The sequence below is a fragment of the Heptranchias perlo genome, chromosome 37 (assembly GCF_035084215.1).
Source record: "Heptranchias perlo isolate sHepPer1 chromosome 37, sHepPer1.hap1, whole genome shotgun sequence".
NCBI lineage: Eukaryota > Metazoa > Chordata > Chondrichthyes > Hexanchiformes > Hexanchidae > Heptranchias > Heptranchias perlo.
This window is the reverse complement of record NC_090361.1, coordinates 1,019,582-1,044,000: the sequence shown is the minus strand read 5'-3', so window position 1 is coordinate 1,044,000 and position 24,419 is coordinate 1,019,582. Positions and strand designations below refer to the sequence as shown.

At 45.7% G+C, this 24,419-nt stretch overlaps 1 long non-coding RNA gene across 1 annotated transcript in view; it reads right to left on the bottom strand.

Moving 5' to 3' along the window:
* Positions 1 to 5,847: 5,847 nt before the first annotated feature.
* LOC137304259 (uncharacterized) overlaps positions 5,848 to 24,419 on the bottom strand; it is a 72,304-nt gene continuing 53,732 nt past the window's right edge. The window contains exon 5 of the long non-coding RNA XR_010958531.1: positions 5,848 to 6,135. This is a non-coding gene — a long non-coding RNA (uncharacterized lncRNA). The remainder of the gene's footprint in view (positions 6,136 to 24,419) is intronic.

Genomic DNA, 24,419 nt, shown 5'->3' with positions numbered 1-24,419 from the left:
GTAGTACCATGCAAAAAAACAGCAGTGCCAGCAAAATCAAGTTCACCTTTTAAACAATTTAATAAAGTGAGCAGAACTCAAAGCGTGTCACCGAGGTGATGAATGAATCAGAGGCTCCCCCGATTCTTATCCAGGCACTTAATTACATTACTGCCGCAAACACAATTCCAGCCAACTGGCTGACTTCATTTTGTTCCTTTTCAAACATACAACCATTTTATTAACAGCAAAAAGATGTTTTCATGCTCAGAGGCACAAAAAGGAAGACAGTGGATGTTAGGCACTGTAATTCAACAATTTCCTCACTGATTACTTCAGATCCTAAAAGAAATAAGCCTATTATGCTTGCAAACGTCAGCAATTTCTCAGTTTTTAAGGAATAGGTGTTGTGATTTTGAAGCCTTATCACAGGAAAGCAGAAAAAATTCTTCCAAGATGCAAATTTCAATCTCTGCTCCTCATTTTCCAATTTTCCCGAGTGGCTGCTCTTCATGTGTGATCCTAGACAGTGAGTGGCAGCAGGTTATTCGCTTGGGCAGGGTATCACACTGAACCCAATCGTTTCTCACCCAATCTCTAACACACACACACACACACACACACACACACTTTCCATAGTGATCAGAAGTTGGAACTCTGACTGATTTTCATCCCTCCCTAGCGTAGAGATGCTGAGGCTAATTATAGCATCCCAAGTGCCACCCTGCCTGAGATATACCATACACAAGGGATGCACCCTGGGATCTTCTGGTCAGTAGGGCTCAGTACCACACGCAGCATTCTTAAAACCCTTTTGTAGGGAAGCAGTCACAGGCCCTCATTGTCTACAAAAAACTGAAAAGTAAATGCTGCATTAGTTTTTAGTCCAAAATAAAAATAGGAAAATTATGGAGTGGAGTTAGACATGGATCCTGCACCAACAGGGAGGGGTGGAGTGTGCTCGCTGCAGACCCTCTGCCTAGATGGCGGGGGTCACCAGTGAGTTATCCATGGACCGTTCATCTCAAGGGGGCACTGTGATAAACATGGACCCTTTGCCTTGAGAGGGGTTACTTGTTACAGATCCTTCACTTCGTGGGTGCAGGAAGATGTTCTTTAGAGTCCCTTAGCCTCGAGGGAGCAGCGTGCTGTTCATGTACTCTTCATGTCGGGTGGGAAGTCTTCTATTACCACAGGTCCTTCTCCTTGGAGGGGGGAGTGTATTTGTTATTTCTGTTGGAATGCAAATTCTTGGAAAAAATAATATAAGTTGAGGCACAACAGCCTTAAATGAGGTGTTAAAGAAAGAAAGACTTGCTTTTGTACCTTTCATGACCTCAGGATGTCCCAAAGCGCTTCACAGCCAATGAAATACTTTTGAAGTGTAGTCACTGTTATAATGTAGGAAACGTGACGGACAAATTATGCACAGCAAGGTTCCCACAACAGCAATAAGATAACGACCAGATAGTCTGTTTTTTAGCTATTGGTTGAGGGATAAATATTGGCCAGGACACTGGGGAGAATATCGCTGCTCTTCTTCGAAATAGTGCCATGGCATCTTTTACATCCACCTGAGGGCAGATGGAGCCGCAGTTTAACATCTCACCTCCAACAGTGCATCACTCCCTCAGTACTGCACTGGGAATGTCAGTCTAGATTATGTGTTCCAGTCTCTGGAGTGGGACTTGAACCCACAACCTTCTAACTCAGAGGCAAGAGTGCGACCCACTGAGCCACAGCTGACACCTAAAATCAGCACCATCTCAAAAACCATGAGAAGCAACTCTGGCTGCACCTGTGGCAGGGGATTAAGAGGGTATAGGAAAGGATTACATTTTAAGAAGGAACAGGTCAGAGGGGGAAACGTTACTAAATACACAGGATGGGAAAGGAAAATAAAACAACATCAATGCTAATTTGATAACTTTGTGTTGGTGGCAGTGTTAGACTGCAAGGAACCCAGGACCAAGGCAAAAATTAGAAGAAGGGCAGACAATCATTTTAAAGGGCTTAGGTTTTCTTCAGTAAACTTCAACCAGTTATTTTAAAAGAGATTATTACGAGGTGCCTTTAACATTGTGTGGTGGACCCCAGGCTCTACAGTACTGTGATTATGGGCTCGATATTACCAGGGCTGCGGGTTCATGGCGGGGGGGCGACTGGGCGCGTGGGTAACGCGCCCGGTGAAATCAGTCTGCCCCGCGCGCGATCGCAGCCTAATTGGATCCACTTACCTCGTCTTCCGGGTTCCCCACTGCTGAGCTGCGCATCGGGCGGACTGCACATGCGCAGTAAGGTCTGTCAGCTGGAGGAGCTCTATTTAAAGGGGCAGTCCTCCACTGACAGATGCTGCAATAAATAGGAAAAAATACAGCATGGAGCAGCCCAGGAGGAAGGCTGCTCCCAGGTTAATGATGCCTCACTCCAGGTATCATTAGATGGGGTGAGGAGGAGGAGGGGGAGGACAAAGATCCTCCCCCTGGCGGGCGGGAGGAAGCGGCCTGCCTCTGCCACCAAGAAGGCCTGGCTCGAGGTGGCAGAGGAGGTCACCTGCACCACCAACATATCATGCACCTGCATACAGTGCAGGAGGCGCTGCAATGACCTAAGTAGGTCAGCCAAAGTGAGTACACTTACTCATTCCCCGACACTCCGTCTGCTACATCATTGCCCCCACCCCACATCTCCTTCTGCACAGCCAACACTACTCTGTCACATCACCCCTCACACCCACTCAAACCTCATCCTCATCTTACCTGCACTTACTCACCTCGCCAGTACTCATCCTGCCACTACCACTCAACCCAATCCTCATATAATCTCATGGCTCTATCTCATACTCACCCTCTCATGCATCTCTTTCACAGGTCAGCCTCACTCAACCTGCCACTACCTGTGCTGCAGCCACAGGGCATGCATCACATATGTGCAGTAGGAAGCGTACGGCAAACGTGTTGTGAGCATGAAGGGGATGCACAAGGGTGTTTGAGGGTTTGTCATGGTTTTTACTTATATTTAATTTCTGACCAACTCACATCACATATTATATTGGCACCACTACTGCCACGTCTTTGCGAATCTTGTCTGGTTTGTGCAATAATGCCCTTTCCTGAGGATCACAATGAAGACCCACAACTGATGCCACCCATTGTGTCACTGCAGGGTGGGTGTAGGTGTATTTGCAGGTCTCTTTTGTGCACCCTGGAAGAATGCGGAGGAGAAGTTGTTGAGGGCAGCGGTGACTTTGACAGCGACAGGTAAGAAGATGGTGCTCGGGCCAGCCGGGAGCAGCTCAGCATGAAGGATGCTGCAGATGTCCACGGCTACATTTAGAGTGACTCTGAGCCTCCGTGTGCACTGCTGCTCAGAGAGGTCCAGGAAGCTGAGCCTCGGTCTGTGGACCCTGTGGCGAGGGTAGTGCCCTCTGCGAAGCATCTCTCTCTGCGGTTGCCCTCCCTCCTGCTGTGCAGGTGGATGTGTCACAGCACTGTGTTGTGGAGCTCCACATGTCAGAGGTGGACGGCGTGGCCGGCGAGGCTGGTGATGCTGTTCGCCCTCCGAGGAGGTCATGACTGCAGCTACGGAGGCCCCCATCCGGAAGATGTACATCTGAGGGGGTCCGCAAGGTAGGTACATGTGTCTGGACCCTGGGGTAAGTGTGCAAGTTTGTGAATTTGATTGTTAGGAGGAGGGTGGTGGAGGCCAAACTTTGTCCAAAGTGACAGAGTGGCCTCCTGCAATGAGTGAGGGTCTCCCCCCACACCTGTCAAATGGACCTTTGCAGCTGCCACAGGCTGATGGCTGCAACACGTCCATTTGAACTCGGAGTGTTTCCCCCAGTACGGGAAACAGTCCCAGTTGTTTCTAAAATCCCACCCCTCCAGAAATATTCCCTTAATCAGGTCTGTTAATGACCTGAAATACCTAGATAAATATTGTTAAGTGGAACCCCGCTGGCTTTAATTTCCTGCGGGAGTCCCACATGCGGGGGCTGCGCGCGCACGTCGGCGCGTCTGTGGGGAACCCGGAAGTGGGCGGGTTGTTGCCGTGCTCTGGACCCGCTCCGGGATTCCCCGATTTTTGGAGCCCCCCCCCGCCATGAACGCACCCGATAGCGGGTGCTAAAATAGAGCCCTATGTGTTTTCTGTCATTGTGTGCTGTGTATAAAGCTGGATTCTAGGTGCACTGAGTTTGATGCAAAAAACAGCCACATATTGTCAAAGAGGAGCAGAAATGGTGCATCCCCCTTTCGAAGGGCAAACCAGAATTGCTAATACAGTCAATAGAAGGAAACATCAGGCACAGAACAAACAGTATCTGACAGCAGGCGCATCCTTTACAGAGTCAGAATAAAGAAACAAAATGGGATTTTCATTGATTCAGAAATAATGTACATTATCAAAATTCAGAGCTGAGATTTGTCATCTCTTCAAACTTAGCTGCAATCATAAAAAAAAGTTTTATTTATTCTAAATTTAGATTAATGATCCAGTTTTCTTTTGAATTTGGTTTCAGACATCAGCTCAGGGCAGATCGCAGCTGCTGCAGTTCAGCTTTCCATTCACCAGAGGGTGTCCTAGCTCTAGTTTCCAGTCGTCGTGGCTTGATGCTGAATTTTTCACAATATTTCAACACAGCTTACTGTGCTGCCTCATGAACAACTCACATTTTAATGTAAGAAACACCCCAAGGCGCTTCACAAATAGGGGCACGGAAATCTGATGTCGAGCAGGCAACGTAGAGATTCGGAGCTGTGATCGAAAGCTCGGACAAAGAGATAAGTTTTCAAAAGATTTTTGAAAGAGAGGCCGAGAGGTTTCCAGGGAGCTTAAAAGAGCAACATATCAAAGTGGCCAAAAGCTCTGCCACTAATGGCAGGACAAAGGGAGGAAGGGATGCACAGAAAGACAGAGTCAGAGGAATATGGTGTTCGGAGCAGGGAGGCCATAGGACGGGAGAAAATTGCTGATGTTACAAGTGCTCATTCTGCAGATCCCTTCTATTGACTGTATTCACAATTCTGGTTTGCCCTTTGAAAAGGGGGATGCACCATTTCTGCTCTTCTTTGAAAATGTGTGGCTGTGCTTTGTATCAAACTCAGTGCATCTAGAGCAAGACCAAGGAAGGTTTTAGAGATGAGAAGAACGGTTTTGACCATAAGCCAGTGTAGGTCGGTGAGGACGGGAGTGATGGGCAAGTGGGACTTAGTGCAGGACAGGGTACTCGCAGCGGTTTTGGAAATCTGGAGTTTACGTAGGGTGTAGGGTGGGAGGTCAGCAAGGTGAGTGTTAGAGTAGGCGAGTCTGGAGGTGATGAAGGCATATAGCAACATTTCAGCAACAGAGTTGCTGAGGAAGGGGCAGGTGGACAATGTTGTGGAGGTAGAACTGGTCTTAGTAATGGATAAAATATGGGTCTTAAAGCTCAGCTGAGGGACCAACAGCCAAGACAGTAGTAGCAACCCTGCATCTGGCCTCAACATCTCTGGGTTAGGGAGGGGAAAGTTCAGCTGCAATATTCCTGTTACTGATTTTGAAGTGTGTGTATGGAAGTCTGGTGAGGACAGGATCAGATTTGGCTGCGATGTCTTTCATGATCAAATAGCCTGTTGACACACATTGTTTTGGCTGACGCGTTATGAATTGCCATTTGGGTGAAGTACCAGGGAGTTATCAGCATCTGTAGACACATCCCCCAGTGAGAGGCAGCAGCCCAGAGAGAGGGGGGAGAAATGGTGTGGAAAAAAAAATCACCATTTAAATATTCAAATATTTAGTGTGAAAGCAAATCACAGAACAGAATACAATCGCTTAGCTGAAATACAATTCATTTTTCAGCATTCGCTGTACTTACATCTTCTGCATTCACAGCCAGGACACTCCTACTTTTTTTCATTGTGTGCGATAGCTTGGCCCAGTCCAGTGACAAGGAGATGGGTGGTTATTATGTCTAAAACTCAAGCCAGTTCTGTGATGAAAACGGTATGCTGTTTACTGCTGTGGGAATCGCCAGTCCTGGTCTCAGCTACATTAAGATTCCGTTGCCTGGTGCCCTGCGAGTACTGGGGCTCCTGGACTCTAATTTCAACTTCAGCCAATTATTGTCAAATTGTCAGCACCAGGTAAGAAATATTTGCATTTTCTGCTCACCTCCTGAAAATAAAAACAAAGGAAAACGTTACTGTTGAGCGAGTGCAAATGGGTATGAATGAAACTGATGAGAAGTCATGGATTTTACAGGATCCCTGAGGGACAGTTCCTCTGTGCCATGTGCTGTATAATGGTAAACCTGCTCTTTACATAAGGCTTTACCACTTTGTGTCCATCCCTTCCAACTACCACCCAATCTCCTTTCTTATCCTTTGAACGTGTCGTCACCTCCCAACTGAATGCCTTCCTCTCTCTCCACTTCCTATTCCAATCCCCCTTAATCTGGGTTCCTTCCAGTGTGCAGCATCGAGACAGCACTAGTCAAGGTCACCAATGATATCCTCTGTGACTATGACCATGCGCATTATCCCTTCTTGACTTCTCTACTGCATTTGACATGGTAAATCACACCATTCTCCTCTACTGCATCTCTTCTGTAGTCCACTTCAGTGGTACTGCCCTTGTGTGGTTCCTTTCCTTCCCCTTTCCAAAACAGCCAGCACCCTTTTAGCTTCTCTCCCAGCTCCCAAATGGTCACCTCCGGAGTCTCCCAAGGGTCCGTCCTTGGACCCCTTTATAGGCTGCCCCTCAGTGACATCATCTGTAGATATAAAGCCAGCTTCCACATGTATGCCGATGACACCCACAATTCCCTTGAACGTGCAACCCTCTATGCCTGTCTGACATTGAGTCATGGATGAGCCACAATTCCAACAAGTGAACATCAGGAAGATCGAAGTCATCATTTTTCACCCTTGTTAAAAAACTCTGCATCGTTGCCATCGACTCCAACCCCCTCGCTGGCTGCTCACAACTTCAACATCCGGCTCGCCCCACAGCTGTGCTCCAAATCAGACATCTTATCCACGACTAACATCTCTTACTTCCACCTCCACAATACTGCTCACTTCACCCACCTTACCCCCACTGCTATCAAAACCTTTATCCACACAATCGTTATCTCTACACTCGTTTGTTTCAGCCTCCACCTTCCACAAATTCCAAATCCATCAAAAGTCCATACACCAGCAAAACAGTTTTCACTGAAGAAGTAGAGATAAAAAGAAAAAGCTATAAAGACTGGAAATCTGAAATTAAAAAAAACAGGAAATACTGGAAATAAACATCGGGTCTTCACCATCTGAACCAGAAAGGGTGGGTTAAGATGTCGCGTGAAACCCTTCATCAGAATTAACACTGAACGTTAATCTTTTCTCTCGAAGATACTGAATGATCTGTTGTATATTGACAACAATTTCTGTTTTTATTTTTGCACTGAACTATTCACCAAGAGAGTGAAATTGCGCAGTGACAAATTAGTAACAAACGTTTTAACGTGTTTGTACAAAATTGCTTTGCCTGCTAGTAACACTTTCATTAACAGAGAAATTTCATCCAAATCGTTAACACATTTCACCCATGACTTCCAAAGCAACAGTGGGTACAGTACAGCACTACAGAAATAAACTTCCCAAATAAAAAGATGTTCCTTCCTTCTTGCTGTCTCCTTAAGTGCCACTGAGTACTTGGCTATCTTTGCTCCCCACCCCCTTGGTGTGTCATTTACCTTACTGCAGCTTAACCAGCTGGAGATGTTCAGCATTTAAACCCTTCCGCGCCCACATTTTACAACATCAACAAGACCTTGAAATTATATGCGCCTAATGTAGAAAAACAGTCACAAGGTGCTTCACAGAGGCATAAACAGAAAAAGATGGACGGCCATCCAACCGCGATATCATCGGGGATCCAAGAGGTGGGTTTTACACGAGGGTCTTAAAGAAGGAGAGAGAGGCGGATAGATTTCGGGATGGAATGCCAGAGCATGCGGCCTAGGAAGTTGAAGGCAGGTCCACCAACGGTGCGGGGAAGGGAGGGATTCACAAAAGGCCTGAGTCAAGGGAACACAGAGGTGTGGCCGGGATGTAGGACATTAGAGAGATAGGGCAGGGCGAGATCATGGAGGATTTACATATGAGGATGAGAACTTTAAATTTGAGGTATTATGGTACCAGGAGCCAATGTAAGTCAGCAAGGAAGTGGTGATGGGTGATTGGGACTTGGTGTGGGATATGATGCAGGTGGACAGAGTTTTGGATGAGCTTAAGTTTACGGAGAATGGAGAATGGGAGGCTGGCCAAGACAGCATTTGGAGTTGTTGAATATCAAGGTGGCAAAGGCATGGATGAGGGATTCAGCTGTAGATGGCTGAGGCAGGCGATGGAAATAAACGGCTCTTGTGATGGGGAGGATATGCGGTCTGGAGCTCAGCTCAGGATTGAATACAATGCTGAAGTTGCAAACAGTCTGGGTCAGCCTGAGACAGTGGCTACGGAGGAATTCAGTGGTGAGGGTACAGAGTTTGTGGTGGGAGCCAAAGACGATGGCTTCAGTCTTCCTAGCGTTTAACTGGAGGTAACTGTGGCTCATCCAGGACTGAATGTCAGACAAACAGTCCAACAACACAGAGGCAGTGGAGGGGTCAAGAGAAGTGGTGGAGAGGTAGAGCTGCGTGTTGACAGTGTACCTGTGGAAGCTGACCCTATGTCTTTGAGTGATGTCGCCATGGTGCACCGTGTAGATGAGGAATGGAGGGGGCCAAGGATTGATCCTTGGGACACTTTGGAGGTAACGGTGTGTGGGGTGGGAAGAGAAGCCGTTGCTGGAGAGGCTCTGGCTACAATTAGATAGGTCGGAGTGGAGTCGAGCGAGGCCAGTTCCATTGCGATAAACAATGAAGTAGAGGCGTTGGGGGAGGACGATGTGGTCGACCGTGTCAAAAGCTGCAGAGAGGTCAAGGAGGACGAGGAGGAATAATACACCACGACCACAGAATATGTAATCTGTGACTTTGATTAGGGCCATTTGCTGCTATGGAAGATGCAGAAATCTGTTTAGAGAGATTCAAACATGGTGTTCTGGGAAAGAGGGGCATGGATTTGGGAAGCAACAACACATTCAAAGACTTTTGACAGGAAAGGGAGTTTGGAGATGGGGAGGCAGTTTGCAAGGACCAAGGGGTAGGGGATGTTTTTCTTGAGGAGGGGGTGATGACGGTGGTTTAGATAGGGAGGGGGACAGTTCCTGAGGAAACTATTTACAATGTCAGCTAGTATGGGGGCCAGGAAAGGAAGTTGGATGGTCAGTATTTTAGTGGGAATAGGATCAAGGAAGCAAGAGGTGGGTCTCGTGGACAAGATGAGCTCGGGTAGGGCATGAGGGGAGATGGGGGAGAAACTAGAGAGAGATGCAAGTTCAGGTCTAGGGCAGGGAGGTGCCTGGGAGGAGGTTTGGCTTGGTAGGCAAGTGGAAAGGGGAAGCAGCAGCGATAGCTGAACGAATGGTCTCAATCTCAGTGACAAAGAAGTCCTTGAACTCCATGCACTTTTGTTGGAGGTAAGGGTGGAGAGGGCACGGGAGAGGAGTTTAAGCAGATGGTTGGTAATGGTGAAAGGAGCTGGGGTACAGTTTCACAGACACTCTTTGATACTTGCCCCAGCGAATGTAGGCGGACTATTCTAACATGGGGGCACAACAGCCAACTCGACCCTCCTCATCCAATGTCCACATTTACGCTGGAGAGTGATTAGGATTGGCAACCTTGGCTGATTTTTCCTCCTCCCGAACCAATTCTGGCTCGGCTACCATTCACTGGCTGAGATGAGCTAACTCGACACAAACCAGGGATTCAACCTGGGACTTTCTCGCCCTGTGTAGCTCAGTACATTTACAATTACCAACTGAGCCACCAGAGTGTTTGGAAAATGTAATTTAAACAAGCTGGCAGAATGGTGAGCACAACAACAGCATGTTACTGATTTTAAAATTTTCAAATATTTGAAACGTTTTCCTCACCTCCCCCCATCTGGTGTCTGTTGATGTCCTCCGTGGTCGGACTGCACCTGCTTCCCTCAGATTCTCTAACATGTCCACGTCATGCTGAACAAACCCCAATCGGTTCAGATTACATTTCCAGCCAATATACACATCTACTGCCTGAGCAAGAAAGTAAACAGCAGAATCACATTTGAATTTGTGTTTGATTTTTGCAATGTTCCAGTGTCCTGTGGAACAGGACTCACACAAGTCCAATGACACGTTGAGAGGGTTGGATCACCTCCAGAGCAGGTGAATGGAATGCAAATCGGTGAATCATTATTTGAATTTATTATATTTGTTTGTTAGAAATATTACAGTCAATCCAACTATTCTCTCCAGGGGTGGGATATAAAGGGAGAATGCATTCATTCAGAATGGCCACCAGTAAACAGATCTCTAGTTAACATTCAGAACCATGACTGGCAGAGAAAGATGAATCGTTGGTGTCTAATCTTGGCTCTCTTCGAGGAACCGTACACCGTGGCAGAGACTTTCATTGATTCAAGAGAAGAAACAAACAACAGGACAATTTTTACACTGCCTCAAGTAATGTAACCATAGCAACTGCATAGAAAAAAAAGATTATGAAGGGAAAAGAATCCCCTGAGAACAGCACAGAGCGAAAGCAGTCTCTTCCCTGCCCGTCTGACAGGAGCCCAACAGGAAGCTGTGAAACTATGTTTTAAAAAAAATGTATTCACTCCACTCCACCTGAACTTTGTTTCTCCCCCAATTGATGGTTTGCACTCCTAAAGCAGCTCACACACCCATCGCTAATCTGCATCAAGTTACACACAAATCTCTCTGAGCGTCTCACTAACATTTAGCCTCTAAGGTTTGCAAGTAAATTGATTTGTTTCAGTGCAATTAAATGACAGCATTATTTTCTCCTAAAACTTGTCATGAAATTTATAAATGTTGAACAGCCTGTAAGGAATTGAGAACAGAGTGAACTGATTAAAAAAAAAAAATTCTTGACAAGACAACAAACACCTAGTGCCTTTAACATAGAAAATGTCCCGAGGCGCTTCACAGGCACAGAAAAAAAGTCCGACTGAAGGAAATTGAGGGAGTTGACCATGGGAGCTCGCAAGCAATGTGGATGCCATCTATTGCACTCTGGACCTTGGGGAATAAGCAGTGCCATAAAATTTGACGGCCCTATCTTGCCCTGGCGAGAGTGCTGCACTGTTGCAGAACTGGTCCTGCACTGGGAAGGCGTGTGGATTGGAGAACATTGTGGTGCTGATTGTCTAGCCTATGCTCCATTTTAGCATAACTCTGCTGGGAGACCTACATCAGTAAATCTGCCCTCCAGCGTGTGGCGACAGGATGACCGAATGTTTGGCAACATCAGGATGTACTGACAGGGCTTCAATCGGGGTCTCAGCAACAGGAAAAGCAGCTTTACAGACAGTTAAATATTTTACAAACATGGAATGCTTCTCTATATACTCAAAACATTTAGCACTAAACCCTCCATATCACCAACATTTTCAGCAGGCTGTCTGAACATTTCTAAAATCTAAACTGGAACCAAAAGTCTGTTTTACACCAGACGTCTCTTTCTCTCCCTGTGCTTCTTTGTCTCATGTGAAAATATTAGTTATCAATTAATTATTAAACATTCCAATAACCCTTTCCATCAGCAGCCTTAATCCCGCCCTTGCCCCACTCTTATCCTATCCCACAACCCACTGCGAAACCATCCCCTCCCCACTCCTATCCTATCCCATGCCCCATTGCTAAACTGTCCCCTCACCACTCTGCTCCTATCTCACTTCTGCCTTGCTGTTATCCCACCAGGCAATGCTTCTTTCTTGTCTCTGTTGCATTCCTACTCCAGCCCCTTGCCCCACTCATATTACATCCCGTTCCTAGTTATAGACTCACTAAAAGAAGGCAACCTTTGTTATCACAGACAACTTAATAGACGCCTCTCACTATGAGCTCCCAATCCCCCATCCCCTTGGTCCTAGCTGAAGCTTAGAATCAAACTTCAATTCATTGAATTCCACACTCTTCCCCTATCTCCAAGTTTGTAATTATGAGATTTCAATGTAATGTAGAGCTCGAATCGCAGTCCACTGACATACTGGATGGCTTTGCCACTATTTGCAATAATGTGGTTGTTACATCAATAACCCAAATGATGCTGCCCTTTAAGATGAACAATCTGTCAAGTCGAGCATGGGTCCTAGTTAACTGCAGCCTGCCCAGCAGGGTGGGGATTTCTGCCAAGGTAGATTTGAGCTTCAACACCTGTTCAGCCTAGAAAGTGAAAAAATCCAAAGCAGCTTCTGTGTGATAAAGGAATTAACCCATCAAATTCTGGACATTCTTTCTTACTCCTCATTTTGTTTGTTCCAATTTTCTCTCCACCTTTCCTAAAAGGTGCTGAATCTTGCCAGGATATAGGGCAGGCACCCACCTAAGTACCAGAGGGTATCTGACACCTGTAGAAAGTGAGGAGAAACAATACCCAGAACTTTAAGGGTCATTCTTTATTTATGAGTCCGCAGGATGAGTGTTGGCAAGCCACCTGACTAAGAATTAATAACTAAGTCTGATCCTGTCCTCACCAAACATCCACCCAGCAGGGAACGTTGGATCGCAGTCAGCAACACAAACCCGAGCTCATTTCCCTTCCACCTCCCACTGGCCCAGCAAAATCGCAACTCAGCACAGACCAGGGATGGACCTGAGGCCTCCTGGTCTGTGCAGCTAAGTCCTATACCACATGTTGTGCTGCCAAATTGAGGAGGGGACTTCCTCCTCAATTGAAAAGTTTCTCTCCTTTTTGGCCCTCCCCCCATCACGCTGCTAACTGACTAAAGCCAATGACCCAGAAATGACTGCTGCCAATAGTTGCGGGAGAACGCCTGTTTCCTCTGCCAGCTATTTCACCACGTGCTCCTCTGGGCCCCACAAAGAAACCGTTGGCCTCCCCCGCCCCAGAATTCCCTCCCCCTCTCTCGACCGTGATCTTTCCGTCCCCCTCCTCAACCCCTCAGGCGCTTACCTACGTGCCGGGGACCATTTCTTCTGGTCCCCAGTGTTGGCCGCCTAGCGACCCGAACTCCCGCTCCCATCAACCGAATGATTCCCGCTGGGCTTGGGCGGGAGACTGACAGGGGCCGTGCAGATGAAGTCTCTGGGGCCTCAAGCTGCACAGGACCAGTGGTTTCCCGTCCACCTCAGACCCGCCCACGCGGCTCCCACCCGCCAGGAGTTTAAATCGGGGATTAAATATCTGTCCCAATATTATCTGAACAAATGCAGAAACATTGATAACGTTTAATTCTCAGAGGATTTAACAGTATCTCTTTCAGGTTATGGTGTGTTGTTCTTCATTAGCTGAGAAATGACGCGGAAAAGGGATGTTTGTTTGTTAATTTAGCCCAAGGGGTTTGCCAGCTAACAGCGGAAAGCAGTAAGTTACAGTGCCTAACAGTAATTCCAGGTTTCTGTTAACGCCTCCAGTTTAATCCCATTACAATGCTACACGATAATTCAAGACACGGGTCTCCCTAAACTGTGAGCATTGCATATCATTGAAATGGACTCCATGCAGTCGGAGTCTGTGGTTTTCAATGCATATGCTTGTCGTGAGTATATATGGGTCTGTTATTCTGTATGCATATCTTGCTTATGCATGATTTGTGCTTGTATATGTCGGTATAATTTTCTTTTAACCCATTTATACTATGCAACTGTGGCCCAGTTTAGACTACTGGGCAGATTATGCAAAGCAACATGTGCAAGATTTGCATGTGATGGAGACATAAGAAAATGAACATGACTGGCGGCTAGAAGTCATGCGTTTTAGCATTAGAATTACGTCATCAAACCCCGACATTTCAATATTTACGAGGCCCTCGCCTGCCTGCAGCTGTCCAACTCCGCACTCCCCAAAAGCCGCAAGTTACAATCGCAGAGGGCGGGAACGCAGTAGGTTCTGCCCGGCCGCCATTTTATCCCCTCGGGTGGGCGGGTTAAACCGGGACTTTACTGTCCAGGCTCACACATGAAGGGCCACTTGGGTGAGGTACCAGGTACATGTGATTAAACTACACAAGAGTGGGAATAGGCTGGATGTGTGGCATTGCTTCTTTTCCCAGAGAACAGTGAGCCTCTAGAATGCGTTGCCAGCTGCTGTGGTGGGTGCTGACTCTCTGCACAAGAGGGAGCTGGACCGGTTTTTGACTGGAGCTGAGATCGCATCATATAGAAGGTAAGTGGATTAACAGTTAACGCACCCCTGGTCCATGTGATCTCCTGGACTGGTTTCAATCGCCTGAGGGGGTCGGAGTCAATTTTCCAGATTTTTTTCCCCTTATTGTCCCTGGGATTTTTTTTCTCTTCCATGGCTGCGGGGGGCAGGGGGGGTGCGGGGTAGGGGGGAGTAGGAAGGGTCTAGTCACGATGTTCCAGGCATCGTAGATGTGGGGCAGGCTTGATGACCAGCTGGTCTTTTCCTACCCCTCATTTTCATATGTTCATAGTTGCAGATGGTGCTGCACCAGGACCTTATCGTCCACCCCTATATTTTTGCTACTGATTAAAACAAAATAGGATTCTGTTTGTCCCAATAGCCACACATCTGGAAGTAAATCCATTTTAAAAGGCAAAGATCCCACTTATTGCAAACTGGAATCTGGTAAGCTTCTGTGACTGTTGCTGCTAACAATCTCTGCAGAGTATTTAATGTGTAGATGAAGTGATAAAAACTGATTAGTGTCTGGCGCTTGATATTGGGGCAAAGTTACATGTTTGAAAGAGTCATCAACTCCGGCAAAGAGTTTTAATTAAAGTCTGAAGCAACAGGCAGAATATTAGTCCCAAAGGTAGCACAAAAACTGACATTAAACACATCGGCAAACGGTGTGTAAAAAGCAACAATACAGGCCATCCGAGGCCAGGTGCCGTTCACTGATTGACTCACACTGAAGTGGTACACGTTCCCCTTACAGGGTCCAAGCACCAAGTCAAAGGTCAAATGTTATCTGTTATACTCCCTCAGGGATCCCAGCACACTCTTTTTTGTAAAATTCCAGCCCTGTAACTGTCTTTATAGAGAAAGGCTTCACAATATGGGAGGAAAAATTATTGTAAGGATTGCAGAACTGCAAACAATTCAGAAGGGAAATCCTCAAACTTTTTACCACCCCAGCCTATGTCCTCTCCTGTTGTTGCCTCCCTGTTAGGGAACCATACAATTGGATTCAGCGTCTTGGGCTAAAAGAGTAAAAGTGGCCAGGGCTCCTGTTTGTAAGTGATTTACTGGAGAGCTCCTGCTGCTCATCAAACCACGTGCAGCATTGACTCATCACCCACAGAATAGGGACAGCAATGGGAAAAACCAGAGGCAGCAAAGGGGCGCAAAAGCTCATCAACAAATACCGGCCACTCACCTTTACACAAATACCGGCCACTCACCTTTACACAAATACTGGCCACTCACCTTTACACAAATACTGGCCACTCACCTTTACACAAATACTGGCCACTCACCTTTACACAAATACCGGCCACTCACCTTTACACAAATACTGGCCACTCACCTTTACACAAATACCGGCCACTCACCTTTACACAAATATCGGCCACTCACCTTTACACAAATACCGGCCACTCACCTTTACACAAATATCGGCCACTCACCTTTACACAAATACCGGCCACTCACCTTTACACAAATATCGGCCACTCACCTTTACACAAATACCGGCCACTCACCTTTACACAAATATCGGCCACTCACCTTTACACAAATTGACACCACATTAATCAACAAACTGTGTTTGTTGCAGTCATTCGTTCAGAAATTTGCAGAATGAATTGAAATTTCACCATTTCCTGATTCTCTTGATCACAAAACTAATCAATACCTAGAGCATAGATTTTTCACATCTACTGATATATTTAACCTAGGTTAAATTTAGCAGTTCCGTGCTTGAAGGGAGCATGAGTTGGAGATAGGCCTACAACACTGTAGCACTAATTTTCCAACCCACACTCCCTTCAAGTGAGGCTCCCTGCTGGGAATGCAGGATTGCTGAATTTACCCTCGATCATCGACTGTACCCCGGGCCCTGCAAAATGTTGAAAGGGTGGAATTGGAGTCAGCGCTTGGGGTGAGAGCAGACTTTTTGTGGAACCGGCAAATCAGCTGATTTCACAGGTTTAGTAGTCCAATATCCTATATTTTAAGAGGTGTTACCCTGATCATTTTAAATACATTACCATCTCTGTTAAATCAGTAAATATATTTGTACAAACAAGTTAAGCATCCACATGTTAATGTTCACAGTCTAATTTCAAGGCTGTAGAAATTAAAATTCTTACCTACAGGGTTAGATACTAATTTTAATGTTAGATTAGTATTTTTAATTTATTCAATTTTATTTAAATCATTTCTCTTTTGCTCTTTGAACCTCATAGTCTGTTCTTCTGAAATTGCTTTTGGTTACTGCAGCATCAATGCGGATGTTTTTTTAATAAAACTCAATTGAATTAATAATAAATCCAAAGCTGTCCTGCGGAAATGTGAATTGCAGCTCCCTGGTGTGTGTGAAGGACTAAAAAACTGCAGTCTCATTTCTATTTTACTTCCCACCTCTTCTGAAAGCGTGGATTCATGCCGAGGAACAGCTCTACCGGCACCAGTGGTTTTCAAACTTTTCTATATGGGGGACCCCCTCCAAATATTGACACATTCCCGGGGACCCCCTCCAAATATTGACACATTCCCGGGGGCACCCTCCAAATATTGACACATTCCTGGGGACCCCCTCCAAATATTGACACATTCCCGGGGACCCCCTCCAAATATTGACACATTCCTGGGGACCCCTCCAAATATTGACACATTCCCGGGGACCCCCTCCAAATATTGACACATTCCTAGTCCTAACTTGGAAAAGACAATGTCAGCTACCCAAAGCAAAGCAGTGCTATCATTGTAGAAAATGTGTTTGGTTAACACGCAACAGAAAAATCTTCAAAAAATACAGAAAAATTCAGAAATCTGATAAGTGGCCAAAATATGATGTCCTGAGGACCTCCTCACGGAAGCCCTATGCTTCAGGTACCCTAGTTTGAAGAGGACCAGCCTAGACAGTGACTGTCAGCAAGCTATTCGGCCATAGGGATATCACAGCGGAGTCCAATTCTGTCCTCACCTGGCACCCACACATGCACACTTTCCTTCAGGTGTCACTAGATACATACAGAAGCAGGAACCCTAGTTAATTTTTCACTTTCTGGTCCAGAGAAACTGAGGCCAATTGTAGCACTCTTAACTCCCCTGGCTGAGATCAAGCTAACTCAGCGCAGGTAGGGAATCAAACTTGAGGCCTTCTGGTTTGCATGGTTCAATTTTTCACTTGTTTTGTCAAATGTGATTACAGGAGCTGAGCCTTGCTTCTGCTGCCAAATTTAACATGGCGCACAAATGGTACAAGACAGTGATCAAAAGTTGCCACAATTGCACCCACGAAGGCACAACTACACTTTCAGAAATCAAGTCCAGTCAGGCAGACAGTTGCAATATATTATGTCTAAGTGAAAGGCAACCACTTAACTGAATGGATTTTTGGCATGAAAACACAGAAGATAATTCATAGATCTGTCTCTCAGACTGAGGGATGCTAACTGTTAGAGAGAGATGACCTAGAGGAAATGGTTTGCAAACAGCTGCAGCTGTGTTATTAAAACCAACTGTGCATCGAGGGCCACAATCTCAACCAATGTCCACACTTAGGAATGTTGCACCAAAAAGTGATAGGACATGGTTCACTGGCCAGCTAGAGAAGGCAGCACTGAATCCCAGCTTGGGCAACATCCTACAGCTAGGTAGGCAACGAAACCCAGAGACACAAAGAGCATCATTCTGCTGAGAACCTCAGGTGATGGGAGGTGGGTTGCTAAGGCTTGCAGATCCTATTACAAGTATCACTGAGTTACTGTAAGACAAAATGCACATGTGACCAGACTTGCTGATTTATAACCAGTTTAATTACACAGGTTGAGTGTATGCCAGGTGTTTTTTTTATCATTGAGGAAGCTAGGTGAAGTTTCAGGGCCATCACGCAGGACACCAAGATTGAAAACAGTAGGAGAGAAGACGTGGGTAAGTCAGGAAATCATGAATAGATGAAGCCAAGCTTGGGTTTTAAAAACTTTGAAATTGTAGGAAGCAAACACCAAGGAAATGGGACTGATGTCCTGGGAAAGAAAGAATGGAACAGGAGAGAGTACAATGAGTCTTGATTTCAATACAGTTAAGATGCAGAGGAGGGAAGATGTGTAGAACAGAGTAGCTTGCAGTTTATTGAACAAGGAGAGGATAGTTCAGAATATCTGAACAGAAGAGTCCATCAGTTCTTCAGGAAAGGGTCACTGGCTGCAGACTGGGAAGGTGTAAGATACTAGGTTGAAATTCAAATTATTAAAGTTACACTATAAGGCTAAATTGCTAACCTGGAGATTTTGCTTGATTACAGTTTGGGGGGAGGAGAAGGGATGACGCAGACAAGAACAATAGAAAAAAAAATAATGCTGAGTCCCAGCACTACCATAACCACGGCCGGGCAGCTCAAGAATGGAAGCGTAGAAATGCAAGGAAAGTGTAGTTGATTAGACTGGCTGGAAATTTCCAAATGTAAACTGACATCAAAAACATGATTTTTAAAACAAAAGTTCACTTTTACCATTCGCTCCTGCATCTCAATGTCTGAAGGAATTAGTTATTTAAGAGTATTAATGCTTTTGATGAATTTTCATGATCGTAAATCACAACTCAAACCCTGATCCTAACACTAGCCCTGTCGGGTCTTGAACTTGGCAAAAGGAGGCAGCTCTAGTCCAAAACCAGGCAAACTGTAACTGTTGAACAGAGGAGCCAAACAGCTGTACCTTGCAGTGCTTCAATGAATGTAGCGGATCCTTGGAGAGAGGATCCACTCAGGACTCCTGGTAAAGGGCACTAGCTGCAGGTTCCCAATAGATGGAGGAAGGCTTCTCTCAATTCTGCTGGCAGTAGGCATTGAAAATAGGATAACAGAAAAGCCAAAGAAATAAATGCACTGCAGGGTTTATAAGTACAAATCAACAACTATGAGATTAAAGCAGAGTGGGCAAGTGTTTGGAACACCACCAACAACTGCATTTTTCAAGTGGATTATTCATATCGCTGGGTTCAAGCTTTTAGTGACTAAATCCTATATTGTACTGATACAAGTTTGATCTGCTGAAAACTAGCGCTGCTGAATGAAATGAGGGATAAATGTTTTAGATTCAATTTGACAACATTTGGAAGAAATGTTGGGGCAGATAACTAGAGTATTTGATGTAAAGGCACCTTCCCAGCATTAACCACATACATTCGCCCATGAACTATAGTGAAGGATTCAAATACTTAGAAGTGAGGTCATCTAAAAGATAATGGAGTTGTGGAATAAGTTAGCAGGGAAGGCCATCAAAGAGTATAAGAGACAATTAGAGAATAAATTCACTGGTCCCGCGTTCCTAGAGGAGAGCCGCACTCAGAGGGTGAAAGGTGGAGATTTGGTGCCACAGTGTTGTAGCCCTACCCTCAGACACATGTCTGCTTTTGAGTTTGACTTCCCACTGGGAGTATGGGATGAGTGAATTTACCCATAGATGTGTTTCTGGAGAGAGAATGGATTGAGGTATATGGGGAGAAAGCATCTAGGTGGGGTTGATCTGTAAAAACAAAAGAGATGGACTTCTGGACCTACGGGTGTTTATGTCCTTATTGCAATTCACTGCATCTTAATTTAGTAGTGGAAATAAATTAATACAACAAATCATCAGACAGCACAACACTCATAACCGAGTATCCGAATGAGTTTGAAATGAAATCTTGAAAGAAAGAACTTGCATTATATACCACCTTACACGACCTCAGACTTCCCAAAACATGTCACAACCAATTAGGTACTTTTGAAGTGTAGTCACTGTTGTAATGTTGTAAATGCAGCAGACAATCTGCACACAGTGGGGTTCCACAAACAGCAATGAGATAATGACCGGATAATCTGTTTTTTAGTGATGTTGGTTGAGGAATAAATATTGTCCAGGACACCAGGGAGAACTCCCCTGCTCCTCTTCAAATAGTGCCATCGGATCTTTTACATCCACCCGAGAGGACAGTCGGGGCCTCCGTTTAACTTCTCATCTGAAAGGCATTGGCTTCCATTTTAACTCTCAACACCTAGCGGAAATCTTGGGGGCGGGGGGGGTAGTAAAATGGAGCAGGGGATTTACCCACTCCTTTCCCACCCCGATCTAGCCAATTTCAAATTGCAGGAGGCAAGGACACTTAACCCAAGCTAGTGAGCTCCTCTTTAAAAATGCATACCGGGTTTTGATGAAGTCATCGGAGCCTGATCTGCCATTTTAGCATGAGGCCTGAGCAGGGGAGCAGTGGTGGCTTCCCTGCCAGGCAAAACCTGCCAGGAACAGCTGCCAAAGCTGGAAGAGGCCCAGCAAGGAAAGTTTTAAAACTTTTTTTTTAACATGTTTCCCTGTGCCTCCCCTGCCCCGGGGTTCCCCACCTGGACCACTTATCTCCATTCTCCTGGGTCTCCAACGGCGGTCTCCCCCTGTCCAATTTTAACGGCCAGGCAGCCGCTTCCCGCTGACATCCCATCTGCTAACATTGGCCGAACCTCCATGCTACCGTTCTCGGAGAGGGCATGCTGCTCGCTCCGCCGCGTTCCCACCTGAGAGTTAAAATCGAGCTTCCGACAATGCGAGCGCTCTCAGTACTGCACAGGAGTGTCAGCCTAGATTATGTGCTCAGGTCTCTGGAGTGGGACTTGAATCTATGACCTTTTGGCTCAGAGGTGAGAGAGCTACCACTGAGCCATGGCTGGCACATAAGCACATAATCAGTGTGCAGTAATATTAGAGTGTCAAGAGGTGGACTGGACTGTAATAAGCCTATGGCATTAATCAGCCGCATGCACCAGAGCAGCGAATTCCTGGGAGGAGTTCCCTTGATGATTGATCACAATCTCCCAGAATAGAAGACCTGACCTGTTAGAGTTCCTCCTCATCTGCATCCAGGGCACAGATTTGCTCCTTGCAGATGTAATCTGTACGCCACTCTGAATGGTAATGTTGCACAACATACATCACACCACAAAGAATTCACAAATGTTGGCCGCTTCAAGACACTTAATTAATGGTTTTGTTTCGCAAAATCCTCTCCTTCACCTCCTGAAAGTGAAGACTCCTTGGTGGGGTAGAGTTCCACAGCTGCCTGCTGCCTCTGCTATCTTGTCCAAGTGACGATTCAGGTGTGAGTCCTGACATGTTGGCAGGCCATAGCCGAGCCTCCATCCATACACACGTAATGGCGTCAGGAATAATTGGATAGCTATCAGAAATGGGTATCTTAGGGGATTTTCTCCTTCCTTTCCCAGGGAGCGGAAACTAACTGCAGCACCACTACCACTACACGAACTCCGCACAGATCAGAGATGAAACCTGAGGCTTTCCCAGTCTGTGTGGCTCAGCCACTCACTGATAATCCTGCTGAGCCCTCAGGGGAGCGATAAATCAAAACAAACAAAACAAATGTCTGCTCTACAAAGGACCATGCGCGTTTGAGAGTCTCGCTGCACTTGTGCTCTGTACAGGGTGACCAAGAAAGGTGAAATCCTTCCACCTTACAGAAGTATCACATTCAAACAGTTACATTTCAGACATCTCTGAGCTACGGACTACAATTACACCATTCTTCATTGTTTCAGGAGAATGAGGAACAGCAGAACCCAGCTGGCTGCATGAATCCAAACACTAGCCAGCCATATATGTTACACCTTACTGCGACCATCTTTACTGCCGGCATTTTACTGTCACAGACAATTTGCAAAGTCCAATTCATCCACTGCACTGTGCTGCTAGGTACAGTCAACTTCTGCAGCAAGACAATCACTAAGGAAATTCAATTTTAAGAGTTCAACAATTGGAGTCCAGTGAAGCAGTGACTTACTCACTCCTACACCCACAGGTAAACATCCAACCACAGAAAGAGACGTTTCAACCTGCTTGTAGAAAGGCAATTAAAATCCTTCAGCTGACACCATGAGGGAAGAGCAACTCCTTCTCTCATACTGCCCTCATTATGCACATTTCTTGCATAGTCATTCACCCTCACATGGAAATGCAATGTGAAATCTCCTGCATCCTCTCAGCACTAATTGTCTCCCATTGATTTTTTTCGCCCGTCAAGACATGAGCTGTCCAAGTTCATAAATTCCACAATGCACTGGACTGGTTAAGATGACGGAGAGGAGAAGTCTTGGCCATAAGTGTTAAGCTCCACAAAGATGGCAAGTGTTGGCCAATGCGCTACACCGCGATGGCGATGGCTGCGACTGTCCAATTTTGGTTTTCTTCACCCAAGCTAGGGAAGCTGTTTAAGTTCCAACCTATAGAGTTGATGATACTAACCCCGCCTCCATCTACCATAATGAGGTCATACAACAGAGACCAACCTTATTAATCCTGAAGTGTTAGGATGTAGGGATAATTTACTTAATGGTGTGGAAGAAAGGTTCGGTAGTGCTGGGGTTGTAGCTGCCATTGAACTGCTGATGATAACACTTTCTGATACCGATGACTCTATGCTGCCTCACCATCCAGATCAGAGCGAGGGGAAAGGTTAAGTAGCTATAATATTAGTGCTGGTCCCAGTTATGTTCAGGTGTTGGGTCCCCCCTCTCCTCACAACTTGCACTGGACAATGGCCTGTTACTCCTCAGGGCCAAGCTGAACAAGGAATTCTGCCCTCCAGTCTGTATAAGCCTACTTTGAATTTCAGCCAGTTTCTTCCTCCTTCTTCACTTCAGGTTATTGTAGTACCTCAGAGTCCGTCTTCAACTTGGGCATCCATGCAGTGGACAATCAGAGCCCACATTTTTTTTTAGGACACTAATTTTGGACACAAGATTCCATTCCCAAATAATCTTCCTTTGTACATTACATTTGCCATAATGAACTCCAGCCCTCCTTAATGAACAAGCCTCCCTCCTTTCTGAGTGCTCAGTATTTCCTTCTTCAACTATTTTACAACTCAATGTGTAATTGACAAACTCATACAAAGGACACCACCAAGTTGAACAGAATAGGGGTGAGTATAAGGTAAATCAAGGAGTAACTAAGTGACCCACAAGCTTTCCTTCCACCTAAAATCTTCAACCTTTTAAAACCTAAGCTTGGCATCACCAAATCACCATTTCCCTTTCACCCTTCATGGTGTCCTGCCTTGGCCTTTAACCATAATTTCTTAAAAAATGGCTTGATTTTAAAAGCTCCTAAGTGTCAGTTTGGCTCAGTTGGTAGCACTCTTGCCCCTCAATCAGAAGGTTGTGAGTTCAAGTCCCACTCCAGAGACATAAGTACATATTCTGGCTGATACTCCAGTGCAGTACTGAGGGAGTGCTGCATTGTTGGAGGTGCCATCTTTCAGATGAGACGTTAGTGGTCCTATCTGCCTGATGGTAGATCCCATGGGGCCGCTGGAAGAAGAGCAGAGTTCTCTTGGTATCCTTTCCTCAGCCAATGTCAGCAAAAGCTGATTACCTCATCTTTCATTTTCTGAGGTAGAACCTTGCTGTGCACAAACTGAGTTTCCATTTGCCTACAAAACAACAGTGACTACACTTCAAAAGTAATTCATTAGCTGTAAAGCACTTTGGGACATGAAAGGTGCTATATTATACACACACACACAGACACACACAAACACAAGTTTGTTCTTTCAACTAGCAAGGTTAACACAAAAAATGGCACAGGAAGGCAGACAGTGCCTATGGAACTGTACTCCAACCTTCAGGAGAGGAGAGGGAGAATTGGAAAAAGAAATGCTGTTGTGTTTCTCAGTTATATAGGCATGCATACATGGCCATGCAAACACACAGGGGTGCACTCAAACACATGTCTGCAGCCCTGCAGTAGTGGGTCCTCTCAGGCCTATTCTGGAAAGCATTAGTTTTTTATGCTATTGCTGCCAGTGAAACTGTGCAGTAAATAATTAATGCCCAAGACCATCTGCAGATCTGAGGTTCTGAGAGATGTCAGTTTTCAGCTGCCTTCCTCTGCTGTCTTTAATACAAGGTTAGAAATTGTCAAGCTCAGCCAATTTTACCAGAAATAAAATCAGAATCTGCCCTCCAACATCATCGTTTTGATGCCAAATACTCTTATCAGATCATCTTGAATAGTGATTACCAGTGAAACGTCAAGGTCACCTGACACTGTTAGCAGAGTTTCCCGATTTACCCCCTTCCTAGCCCAGGCACTAAGCCAATTGTAGTATCCCTACACCTCCCCCCTTAACTGAGATCATCAAACTGAGCATACAGACAGAG